Consider the following 13,280-nt stretch of genomic DNA (forward strand, 5'->3'; position numbering starts at 1 on the left):
GAGAGAAAATGGCTGGAGATTTCAGCTGTTATCAGGCTGGCAAGCATGTGCAAGTCCCAGCTTTTCAAAGGTTCCACGTATGTCCAAATATGTGGTTTTTCAAAGGAACAGCAAAAAGTCCATTAGTGATACCAACACAATCTCTGTGCTCAATTTCATGTCCCTCTTTCTGAAATTTGAAGAATTTCTTAATCGGTCTCAAGAATTCTTTGAATATAAGTAAAGCTGCATGTTTTCCCTGTGCTCCTTTCTTAGAAATGATTAAGTCATTTTCATTCTTTCCTACAAATCAGCTGGAGGCAGTGTATGTAATCGTATCCAAAGACAAGTTTTGGCAAGCTTTAGGAGTAACTGAGAATAGGGTCTTAAAATAGGAAGTGTTGGCTAGCACATGCTAGCAGAGTGGTAATACAACAAGCAGTGTATTTCATGTTATACTAAGTAGGCTCTAAAGCTGGAAAATGCCAGAATTTTGTCCCTGTACTCTTAATTCTGTCCTTCTGCCTTTCAATATGGCAAGAACTAAAATGAGACTTTAAATGTGCCTTAACTTATAAATACTTCATTATGTGACTTAGCAATGCTTTGGTATTTTCCTGTATCTTTTTGATTTTTCCAGCTATTTTTTTTATTGCAGAACTTAATTGATTATATTCCTTTTCCTCTACTGAGAAGAGCATGAACTTGGTATTGTGAACACTGCCACAAAGACTGCTAGTAACTAGGCCAAGGAAGTGACTGCTTGAGTTAAATGTCTTCTGCCGTCTTATACTAGGCAGGCAATGGAACATCATGAATTTAAAAAGTTGGTTCGCTTTTAAGTTGTATGTAAAAAAAAAAATGACATCTTTCAGTATTGCTTGCAAGATCTGTAGCAGACCATTACAAGGGGCGTGGGGGGGAGAGCTTTTAGTTTTGTATGGGTGGTGTAGTGTGTACGTGAATTTTTCTAATAATTTTGATAGAGACTTTTCTAACAGGTCTCTATCAATGCTCTACTTTTCCCACTGCTAGATGTTGGTAGAGTTTGTTTAAAATTCTATGTAGTTTCCTGAAAGCATTTACGAACAAATCTAATCAGTCAAATATTGAACAGCGGGCAGTCAGATACAGTATTTCATCTATAATGCTTGCCTGTAGTAACAGTTAAATCAACTGGGAGAGATTGCACATCTGGAAACATTTTGAGGAAAGCAAGTATGTTGTAATCAACAATGTACTAGCAGTGACAGGGAGAGGGAATCCCCTGTTTTCTTCCCCTATTCTCCCACAAAATAAAATCACTTGGTTATGCCAAGTGATAAGTTGCAGAAAAAAAAAACAAAATGTTTGTACTTGTGCAACTTGAGTAAATATTTGGCTTATGCCTGTAAAATTGTAAATGCATTTGTTAGGGCTGTTCCGCTTACAGTAGTAAGTAATTAACAGGTTAATCTGTTAACAGGTTAAGAGATTAATTAATCTGATTAACAGTTAATCTCTCCTATTGTTACATGTTGCAGCTTCAAGTGGGGAAAATTCACTAAAGGTGGAATCTCGACTTTTATCCTTAAATGTAATATATTTAAAACAGCTTTAAATTCACCTTTGAGTAACAATTAGGCACAGATGGATTGGCTGGGAGCCAGCCCTGGAACTGATACAGGGTTGTATGTTAAGACTCAGGCTTGCATGTGTTGAGCCAAAAAGGTCATGCCTAACTTCAGTGGCCCCCATGTTGATGGGGAAAACCCTGCTATGTTCTTATTTGTCCTTGTACTAAGGTGTAAAACTTCAAAAAAAAAATAAAGCACCTACTCAAACTTCTAATACTTATGTTTAAAAGCTAGTTAGAGTTTCTTAACTGTTAAGCAGGAGACTGACTTACTGTCCCATCAGATTCTGTTTGCATGTGAACTTGACTTTAGTGTTCATTTAGTTGAGGACAGTTTTCATTGTTGGGAGGGAAGCTGATCTTCAATTTGATCAATAATAGAGGCAGCTAACAGCAGTGTTTGTTAGCAAATGATTGTTCTTCTGGGATAGTTGGATAGAGTCATGCCAAGTGCCCACCCACTGTTCCTTGAAGTGATGTTTTCAATTGAGTTGATAGCATTGTACCCTTTTCCTTTCTGTGACACTATCAACTCTTTTCTTCAACACTTAATCTTTGGCTTCCTTCTCCTAGTAGATGAGRAATAACAGAGACTTGTGGTTTATGGAGGAGCGAACAACCTTTGTGGCAGTAGCAGCAACTGAAGCCAAATTCTGTGAATGTGCAAGGTTCTAAGCCTTGCTTGGCTCCTGCCCTTTAAAGTCACTTTTGTCCATGGCTACTGGGGGAATCCCAGTGCACATCAGTTACTGCACTACTGTCTTCAGCTAAGAAGGATTATTGTAACTGTAACCAACTGTTGCTTCTAAGGTACTGTATATGTAGTTTATTTATTTAGAAAGAAACTTTCTTATGGCTTTTTAAAAGCTTGTAGTGTAATGCCATCAAGATGTAGGAGAAAGGGAATAAAAAAAAAAGCAGTCTTACTACCGCTCTTCTCTTCCACAAAAACATTTATTAAGTGTTTTAACGGATCATACAGTACCTGAAGCCTGTCAACTGTAAGTTAACAGCTTATTAAATGTTGGCAGATCATATACTTTGCCACTGGGGCTGAAGGGGCTGGTAGTGGAAAATATCAGTAATTCCTGAGAGTAAAATTATCCCCCCAGAACTGTGGATCCTTTTCCAAGAGACAATAAGTAGCTGCTACAAAAACTTGAAGGGATAATGAATGGGGCACATTAAAGTGTTAGGGGTGAAGACAGAGAGGGGATTTAGGCAGTGCTTTCCAGAGTACAGGCTTAAGTTAATACTCTAGAATTGGCACCTGTTAGCGTTCCCTTTAACTTTGTTCCTGAGGTTAACTTAACTGCCATCTTCAGCAGTTACTGTAGCATCTTGCTCCCCCTGTGAAGAGTAAAAAATATCTTGTAATAGAATAAGTCTCAGCAGAAGCCTCTAACTTTTAAATTGTGTATTGGAAGATACCATTTCAATGCAGGAGGCTGCCTGCTTCAAGCTGTGTATCAAAGCATGAAGGCCTGGGGCAGCACAAAGTGCAGAGGAAGCCCAGAACTGCAGAGGCTCTTGGTGTCTTGGTAACACCCGAATCCTCAAGGCCCGCGTGGGAAGCTCTGCAGCCTGTGTGGGAAGCTCTGCAGCCTGCCTGGCCGCTGCTGCGGGCTCGTCTCAGCCTCGCAACCCTACAGTGAGAAACTTACTAAAGTCAACATAAAAATGACTGACTTCTCTAGAAATCAGATCTCTTTAGGGAAGAGATGGAACTACTGAATCAAGGAAGGTTGAATGATTAATGCCAGCTGTAGGAACTAGTACCTTGCTTCATATTTGTGAAAGAGGGACTATTTTCAGCAAGCAGTTGGCAGCCCTGTCTTTCTTCCTAGTGAACAGTTTGGTTGCCTGACCATGTATTTTGTCATGCATAGACAAAGTTTGCAAACTGAAGTGAACTTTTGTCAAGAGYCCACTCATGTGCATCTTTTATAGACATGTCAACTGTACTGCCTTGTTATTAATGTTTTATGAATATTTTACTACACAAYCCTAAGATTTAATGAACTTGGTTTTGTGATCAAAGTGTATTCAGTGAAATGAACCAGCACAGTGAGCCCAAGCACGTGCTCTTGCTTAAAACACCTCAAACAGGTGGAGAAGGCACTTAGCTCTGCAGGAAGCTGGCATAACCCTTCTCCAGGTTTAGGAATGTAAATCTTCCTGCATTTCCTGTCTTGAGCTGGTAATCGGTCTCTGCTGCCTGAACATGTCATGAGCAAAGATGAAGATGCTCTTGGAAGGAAGCCCCAGAGAATCTTGGCTGCTCTCCACTTTCCTCAGCCGGAACAGGATTTGATAAGATAGCAGACCTCTGTTCTTCAAGCAGGGCTGTGCACACTGYGTTCATAAAGTTCGAGTTGGAGGAGGGCCCGTATCTGTTGCCAAAGATGAAAGATTTGTGCGTTGTAACCTTATGAAGGGGAGGATATCCYAAGAGAAGACCAGACAGGATTGTCAGAGAAGTCCTCGTAGTGCTGTTATGGTGACTTGTTAAGAGAAGGGAAAAACTCTTAAACGCTAGCCACATTTCTGTTTGTTTTCATTAGCCATAATTAGCTGCATTTTGGGCTTGTTTGTGGGGGTTTTTTGGTGTTTTTTTTTTAAGGATCTTCTTGATATCATCTGTAGTCCCAGCTACTTGATTCCTTTTCTTTTCTTCTGGCTGGCAACTCTGGCTCCTTCCCTTGTGGTGAATAAAGTATGTGCATATCTAAAGGACTCAGCACTCGAAGTGGAAACAACATTTCACCTGTTTACCCCAGTTTATTTCAAATTAGGGATGCTTATGAAGCAGGATTGCTGACAACACAAAAAAAGTTGCTGATTATATGTAAAGGCTGGGAGAAACTAATTGTTATGCTAAATATGAGTTATTATGGAGGTCTATTCAGCTATATTTTACTCTGTTTGTTCTTCTAGGGACCACTAGTAAATGTTCTTCCAAGCAGAGATAGTAATGAGATAGTAATTGTGTCAGTTGTAAAATATCTAGGCAGTCTTCTCCCCTTCCTACATGTCTGGTGTCCTCCAGCATCAGGACAGAAGCAGTTGCTAGTCCTAAACTATGTAAGTGAAAAGTGTCTGCATTACAACTAAACATGTCAGGTCACTTGTTTTTCTACCTTGACCACTTACATCAGGGCTGTTTTGCAAATAAGGTTTTAATGGTGTTGCAAGGGTTAAGTCCTGAACCAAGCAAGTTTGTAGTGACTGGGTCATCTGCCACAAGCTGTGTTGTGCTGTAGATCACAGCACTTTTACTTTTGCTCTAATTGAACTCTATAATTGCATGACTGCAGCAGTGTTTATGATGGAAGTATTTGTAATGACACTGAAGCTTAAAGGTGATTATTTAGGGAGCAGAAATGATCCCCTATGTAATCAGGGCCTCTAAGGGGAACACACATTCTTGATTTAGTAAATCTACTCACTAAAGGGCAGGGGTTTTGAAGAATCATTATTCAGGATTACACACTAATGGGCTTTTTGTATCCTGAGATCTCTGATGTCACTTCCTACTGGAGAAGGAGAAGTGGTAGCTGTAGCAGCTGCAATCGAGTAGCAAACCAAGGGCTACAAATGGTGGTATCTGCCAGCAATTCCACAGGGGCGAGTTGCTTGTTTTTAAGAACAGTGTARTTCCCAGCCATTTGTTGAATGACTTCAGCTGGCAAGCCTGCTTGAGAAATAAAGGTCTCCTCAGAATCATTCCCAGTGCTGAGCGTGCTAAGTTTCTGACAAGCACACAATCTGCATCTCATCTCCTTGAATCATCGTGCAAAGGGATTCCATACAGGAGCTGTTGCCTGATGATGCTTGAATCTTGCTTTTGCAAAGATGCAGCTCGCAGTATGAGAAAGGATAATTGACTTTCAGGGGCAGTGTTTTATCCAGTTCTTTTTCTCAGTTTACCTCCGTATCTTTTCACAACAACAAGAGTTTAGCATATGTGAAAATTCTGTGGTTTGGTCAAAGATTTCTGTATTTGCTTTTCTAAACACTTAGAATGTGTGATTCTCTGGTGGTAAGGGGGGAAAAAAATAAGTAAATGCTCAGGGGGTAAAGACATAAAGTCCAGACTTGATGCTGGAAAGCTGCTGAGGATTGCAGCAGTAACTATGCATGGATCAGTTGCAGGTTCCCTGCTGTAGTTGGATGCTTGCACACTTCCTGGTGCGAGACACAATGAGCCAGGCTTGCACTTCTCCCTCTTCCTACCTTCCCAAGGTCCATGGACCTTAATCATAAGGGGCGGATGACTTCTTTTCCAGGTAGACAGATGAAGCAACTACAGGGCCTATGACGCTCAGTTTACATGGTGTGTGTACACGTGAGTTTTGCTGGGACGATCATAGAACTAGCTGTTTCATGAAATCTTCTATTTTGGTTAATAGAGATGAAATGAAACCGCTTTGCAAGACTTTTCAACAAAAAACTTAAGTGCGTTCGTGGCGTTTCAGCTCTGTGGCACAGTTCAGCCAGCATCTGATTTTCCAATTACAGCCTAAACCAACTCAAGATACGTTTCTAGCTGCTGACCTGTTTGGCTGTTACTTTTCCCTTGAGATTCTCAGCTGTGCTTAGGACTTCACAGAGGCAAGACCTTGCCCTTGGCCTTCAGACCCTGTGTCCTCGTTCAGTAGGCCAGGTGTGTTGGAAGCACTTGCAGCATCTCTCTGCAACAGCAGTGAAAGTATCCAGAAGGGAAGCCGGTCTCGGTACTGCTCTCTGAGCTGTAGCAGACTCTCTTCTAAGCATTTATGGGTGGATCGCGACACTAACTGTTATTAATTATGTTATGAGTTAAACTTTAGACAAGTCTCTGTGCCAGCTTACAGTTTCTGTGCAGTCTCCTTGGAATTGCCCCACTATAGACCCGATGCCCTTATCGGGCTGTGAGGCTTGCACGCCATTGGCGATAGCTTTGCCGTTCRCTTCCTGAATCAGCAGACTCTAATCTGCATGAAGCTTTGAAGTGCTATTAAATCTGAATTGATTTGCTTCACTTTCTTGCTCTTACAAGGTAGGGGAAGGTGGTAACAAAAATTAACAACTGTGTGTATGTTTTTAGTTTTTTTTTTTTTTTTGTAAGTAGATAACTTGATTTTTTTTCATCCCATGATTATGTAGATTGACAAATATTTTGCGAATTCACATGGGAACTCTGAGATCAGTTATGCAGATCGTGATCCATGCAGGCTTTAATGGAAACTCCTGGGAAAGGTGCTGTTGCCTCTTTGCTTTTCTTGGAGACAGGAGCCTGAGCAGTGGGTCAGTGTCTGCTCCCTGCCTGGTGCAGGACGGTCCCTGCCCTCTCCCGCCACAAGAAGGGCGGGCAGAGCCGTGTCGCTGTGCCAGGCTGTTCACAGCAGCAGTTGCACGCCTGGGTAGGAGCTCTTTGTGGTGACCACAAGAGGGCATTTAGCTGCAGCTGCTGCAGCCCCAGCTGTGCAGCTCGGAGCAGCTGCGTGGCCGAGGAGAAAGGCGCTTCGCTCCAGCTCCCGCCTCGTGCTTCCTGCTGCCTTGATCCTCGACTAGCTGAGGCCRGTGCAATGGAGAACCTGGACTGGGCTGACGTGTACTTGCTGAAATAAGTATTTAAGCTGTTCRATTCTCAGTGCTGCTGACTTGCCTTGCACCCCAGGGGATCCCTGGAGACTATCAGGAGGAGTACGAGGCCATCGGTGCCTTTGCTACCAAAAGCTTRTCCTCACTACATCTGTGTGTATTAAGGAACCTTTTAATTAAGTAGTTATCTCCCTTACATCCAACTTTCCATGGCTACCGCTAGACCTTGCACTAATTAAAACTTCTTGCCATTGGCTAGTTTCCTTCATCTGCTTTTTGTGGTAGGCTTTTCTCTTCCTTCACTTCCTGTACTCAGYTGTCAGAAGAAACTTGTGGTAACTTTCCTTTCCTAGGTCTGCTTTGTTTCCACTCAAAGGGCTATCTCTAAATCTGATTTTTGTCTTGGAGAAAGAATACATTCAGCTTTTCTCTCTMTCTCTCTCTCTTTCTCTGCAACAGAGGCAAGTACATTTTATTTTGAAGAATTATTATTTTTTCTGGCTTATTGTTCCTTTCTAAATCAAAAATAAAAGTTTCAAGATTAAAATTTGCTTTCCTTACATCCTGGAACTTACGTTTTCTTTATCCTAGCATCTTAAAATCCTGTCCTTCTATGACTAAGACRCAATACTTGAGACTGAAAGCGTTGAGATTCTTGTTTGAATTTTATCCCTTTTCAACAATTTTGGATGCAGAAGTAGAATTACTGTGTGGATAAATGAGTATTTATCAAATGCTCTCTAACATGAGGGAGAAGCCAACCACTACATCAATTATTTATTAAAAAAAAAAAAAAATCTTCCCAAATGTCATAAAGGTAAAATTAATAACTGATGCCCACTGCTACTGCTTTGACTGCCAAATGACTGAGACAGAGAAATGGCAGAGCCCATCTTTGTTCTCTGTGTGAGAAAGCAAGGGGTTCAAGGTGTTAATAGAGGAAGGTAAGACTAAAAATTGTAACTTTACTAAATGCTAGTAAACATAATTTTTTACTAAATACTTTTTTTATTGTTTTTTATTAGTAAATATGTATTGGCACTGAGTTCCTGGCGGACACCACGGAGACTAGGTGCTCAAGGGGGTGAAGCAGCAGTGCTCATTGCCGTGGCTCGCTCAGGACTCTTGCTGGTAAGACTTTGCATAGTGAGGGGAGAGTGTGACCCACAGCCTCCGGCAGCTTAGAAACAACAGAAAAAATGCAAGACCAGATAAGATGAGTAGATGGACAACTTACAGTCATTTTTTTTAAGTGTGCTTTGTATGGGGCTTTATGTGTCAATTAGTTTCCAAGAGTTATTATATTCATGTGAATTGGAGTGTAACCCTTCAACCTGAACAGCAGTGTCGTTTGTGATTCCTGAGTTGGTTGGAATATGCAAGCCAGAACTGTGTGCATCTCTATGAGCAGAGATTTTAAAAACAAGTTTTCAGAGTCCCAATTTAAAGGAGTCCTGTTTAATGGGGCTATATTGGAACAATGTAACTATCTTTTCCTGTTTCCGCTGCAGTCTTCTGAGATTCTTGAAGCTCGAGGTGATGATAAGCTGCTTAAATACCTGTTAGCTTGAAGAAAAAAAGAAAGGCTTGTAATAACCTGGGTGATAGATCTGGTGTTTTATGCTGCTAGATAAGGGCATAACAACTAAGAAGTATACGTTGGGGTCGGGGGCAGCAGAATTAGCACAGAACATGTATTGCTGGGGTTCTTTTATTTTCTTTTTCCCAGTGTGGTTTCATGTCATAACTAGGCCAGTCTAACTGCTTGCTGTTGCCAAAGGAGGCGGTTCCAGCCCTCCTTTCTGCCCCATCCTTTGCTGGCTGTGGCTAGAGCAATTCTGCTGCTTCCCTCATACCGGTTTTAGTCATCTGGCTCGGGGGCTAATCTAGTTGYGGAGTTGTTCTGGGTGGTGAAAAAAAAGGAAAAAGGAGGGAAAAAAAAAAAAAAAAGGTAGTTTCCTGATGATGAGCTCACTGCACTCAACTGAGCTCTGGTCTCCCTAAGCCATCTCACTACAGGACTACAGCAGCAGATGAATCCTAATTCGGATATAAGTTTACAATAGGTCCATTCATTTCAGTGGACCCTAAGAAACTATTCCGTAAGGCTTTTACRTAGCACAGGGGAGAGAAAACTCTCCTCTACAGTTTGTTCTTCAGCTGCCAACAACTCCAAAAGGGGKTTGTTTGTTTGTTTGTTTGTTGTTTGTTTTTCCTTATTACATTAACTCTTAAAATGTGCTACGTGCTCTAACGTTGGGATAAGGAGAAGGAAATAAGAAACASTTGAAAAACAGGGGAGAATGTAGCTGAGAACTTCTGCTCTGAAAACTGAATCTCCTAAGGAAGGAATGCAACTAAGAAATGTCACTCAGATATTTTTATCTCTCTCAAGCTAAGAATATACTGTTATGCTATAGYTCATGAAGGCAGCACTTCAACATGAGGCTAGTGCTGCTGCCCCAAGCTGTCCTCTGCAAATTCATTCTTGGTGCTGTCCCATTCCTTGATGCTGGTACAAGCATTTCTGTGATATGCAGGGAACTGGCTCAAAAGGCTGACTGAGCAGAAAAGCAACTTTTTTATTACCCCAGGTTATTTTTAAGCAAGCTTCTTATACAGCCAAATAATGGTATAAGAATTCAGTGGTGAAGGAGTTGCCTGGAGGCAAGGAGAGAATGAGGGGTGACTGCCTCTGTTGGGCACCACTGCAGCCTAACTGCTCCTGAACTACAGTTTTAGTGGGCTAAGCACTTGCATATAAAAACAGTTCATCCCCTGAAGAAATTGCATCACTGATGAATAAGCAGTGTGGGAGCAAGGAAGTATCTTCTGTTTTCTGCGGAGGAAACCRAGGTCTAGAGAATTAAGAGAGTTGCCTAAGAGTAGAAAGGCTGGATTGCCAAGAACCAAATTCCAGTCTCCTGAATCACAGCCTTGTGCCTTACCCGCAAGACCAGCCTTCTCCGGTAAGCATTTCCTTTCTCTCCACCCCGAGCCGAGAGGAGGAGGCACAGTAGCCTTGTTTGTGTCAAGCTAAAAGCATTTTGCAGGAGTCTAACTGAGCAGCCTGGACAAACTCTGAGTTTGTAATTAATCTGGAGGCTGTGGTGACTTTTTTTTTAGAACAGCTTCTGCATTGGGCTCCTTCATAGTAGCACCATGAACCACAGAGCTATTAACCATTGGAGGGTCTGTCAATATTTAAATAACAAGTGCTTGAGACTTAAACAACAATTTTTTTTTTTTTTTAAGGCATAGGGAATTTGAAATTACTGATCAGGGGCACGGAGGTGGTGATGTGAGATATGATGGACAGGAAAACARGGCTTCTACCTTTATTTGTAAGCAAAGAGGGGGATGACTTCTGCCTTTTCCTCTCTCTGTCCCCCGTTCCCCTTGCTAGAAGGGCCTGATGCTAAAAGCACCTTAGTCAGTGGCTGCCTGACTGCTTAATCAGGCCACTGACAAGTGGGTTATCGTTGATGGAAGTCAGATAGCTGGGAACAGGAAACAGAGACTTAACAGGGTGTCTGTGCCACCTTTGTGGTGGCTTTAGCCGACTGCATTGGGCAACGCCTGTGCTAAACACCCCTAGAGAACTGTCAGCATCTATGGCTGACTGCTCTGCCAAACACCCTGTCCTTTGCTCTAGGAACAGGGTTGTCTTCCCTTCTTACCTCTTCTCCGCGGGAAGCTTAGAGCAGTGTAACTGTTAACAGTGCTGCAGCCAGTGGAGACCAAGAGGCCTGGCTTTGGCCTGGATAAATGGAGAAAATGGGTGGGTTGTTAAACACTTGCTTTAGATGGAAATGGGAAATGATGGAGCGACTCAGCGCGGCCTGGGCACCTTGGCAGCTCGCGTGCCAGGCCAAGCGCCCGTGTCTCCTTGTGTGCCGTTCTGGCAGGCAGTTCCGCCCGGCCTTCCGCAGGGATGTGCACGTGCCGGCTCCGGGATGCGTTCCTGCACCGGATGCTGCCTGCAATCAGCCGGGCTGTGCTACAATTCTGCATTTCACATCACTCTCCCCGCCTAATCCTGGTGCCATAAATCTAGACCAGTGCATTTCTGTGCAGTCATGGGCAGAGGATCCCCATAGTCATGATTTTGAGCAAGGCGTCTTACTTTGGTTGTGWTTTTCCTTTCATCTTGGAGGTTTTCCTTCTGCTGAGGAACTTTCCCTTGGTTTAAGACTCTGAGCATGTTACGTAACGACCGTGCTGGCTTAGACCCAAAGTTCATTTAGCCCCATATTGCTGCCTTCCCTGGGCATCAGCTTGTGACCACTTCGAGAAGCTGAAGAAAAATGTCATACCTTGCACTGTCCTTCCTTCCTTCATTTTGTTCAGGAGCTTCCCAAGACACAGAGTTCCTATGTATCCAAATCATAGGGGCACAAACTTCTTGTGCAGCCCAACATTTCATATGGGATTTGGGAGGCCGATTAGATTTGTTATAGGCTGTTTTCATTTGAGAGAGCGCTGGGGTAGAATGAAGATTTTAGGGAAAAAGAACTGCACCTCACTCATCTCTCTCTGAAAAAATAGTATCAAAAAGCAGTTTGTACTGTGGACACTGGTGTGTATCTGTTAGATATTTCTCCCATTTCTAAAATAATCTTAAGGATTGTGTTAGGAGTAAGCTGTTCCTGCATGCCATAAGAATTGCAGTTCAAAAGAGCAGGAAAAATAGGGAATGCTTATTCAGGYTTTCATTGTAACAGATGGTATTTGTGCTGCCTGGAATAGTTGGACCTGAACACATCAGTTTGGACTGCATGTGCTCCAGTGTTTTTCTGTTGGAGACATGAGTAGACACTTCTGTTTTGAGCCCAGAGCTCCCCGGTGCCTGGTTCTGTGCCTACTCAGCAGAGTCCTGGGCTGGAAAAACAGCGGGAATCAAGGACCCGCACCTCCTCAGAGCAGCACCGCAATCCTTTCTTCCTGAAAGGCCTCAGTTTGCTACCTGACAATTACAAAACCTTAATGGTTTTGTAAGCCAGTCTGGAAATATAAAAGCTCAAAGCCCAGTGTTTGCATAGGGCTTCAGTTAGAGCCCTGCACCGCAGCCTGGGCAGCGACCTGGCAGGGCTTTTCCAGGCGCAGCTCGCTCAGCGCCTGCCCTTCCCCTTCCTTTTTCGTAATCCTGTTCAGCTCAACCATGTGATCTCCGGGAATGGGGTCCGCGCGGCAGCCCGGAGCGCTGCTCCGGCTGTCCCGCCTCGCCGCGGGAGGCCGCCCCGCTGAGCCCTGCCAGGGCCGCACGGCGCTTTGAGGGTTAACGCAGCGTCTGGGTGTTGGTGCCCGCACCGCGGCTGTTGGGACCAGCAGTCCGGCAGGTCCCTGCCGCATGGCTCTTCCCGCGGCCCCTGTGCATCCTCTCCTGCAGGAGCATCCAGGCGGGCTCCGTGCTCCGTCCTGGGGCTCTGCGGGGCTCCTGAGGGTGACTGGAGCACATCGGTCCTTGCCTCGACCCGCCTGTCGCCATGAGGGTGGGGTGTCCTGGGGTTGTGTGGGGGTAAAATCCGAGTTCCATTAGGATGTGATTAATGTCCTCAGCAGCCTCTTTGCACCATCGGTCAGTAGAGCCAAAACTCAAAGGCACAGACATCTAGTCCCACTTTCTTGCCGTTTTGGGGCACTGTGAGGGGTGAGAAACTATCATGTTCTGGCAAGAAGCTCACACACACAAACACACATGAACACGATTCTTTTGGACAGCTTCCGCTCCCAACCCAGTTGTGCAACTGTTCTGCCTTCCACTCCTCCCAGAGCCCGTGGCAGAGAAATGTCCATCATCCTGCTGCTGAGGGCCTGTAGCTTCCCCCATTTTGTTTTCAAGTTGACATGGGGCAAACAAAACTGCTGCCGCTTAAGCGTGCTTATGCTATTGATACGGTTTTCCTGGGATCCTCTGCAGGATCCCGCTCTCAGTCAGTGCCCCTCACGGCTTCCTTTGCGTGACCCACCCTGAGCAGGGGTCTAGCGGAGAAGCCGCGATTCCCGCTTGGAATGGGGATCAGCGATGGGAACGGGGAGCGAAGGGGCCGCGGGGCTTGGGGCAGGGGCGAAGCGGCGGGCGGCGGGGCCCGGGCCCGGG

At 44.1% G+C, this 13,280-nt stretch overlaps 1 protein-coding gene across 1 annotated transcript in view; it reads left to right on the top strand.

Moving 5' to 3' along the window:
* The first annotated feature begins 8,292 nt into the window (after window positions 1–8,292).
* The window catches only part of REL (REL proto-oncogene, NF-kB subunit), a 36,450-nt gene continuing 31,462 nt past the window's right edge, over window positions 8,293–13,280 (top strand). Inside the window, exon 1 of the mRNA XM_026036457.1 lies at window positions 8,293–8,311. The gene's annotated coding sequence lies outside the window, so the exon portion shown is untranslated. The remainder of the gene's footprint in view (window positions 8,312–13,280) is intronic.

This window comes from Nothoprocta perdicaria, unplaced genomic scaffold (assembly GCF_003342845.1).
Source record: "Nothoprocta perdicaria isolate Ctin4 unplaced genomic scaffold, notPer1 scaffold_179, whole genome shotgun sequence".
In the NCBI taxonomy this organism is placed as follows: Eukaryota; Metazoa; Chordata; class Aves; order Tinamiformes; family Tinamidae; genus Nothoprocta; species Nothoprocta perdicaria.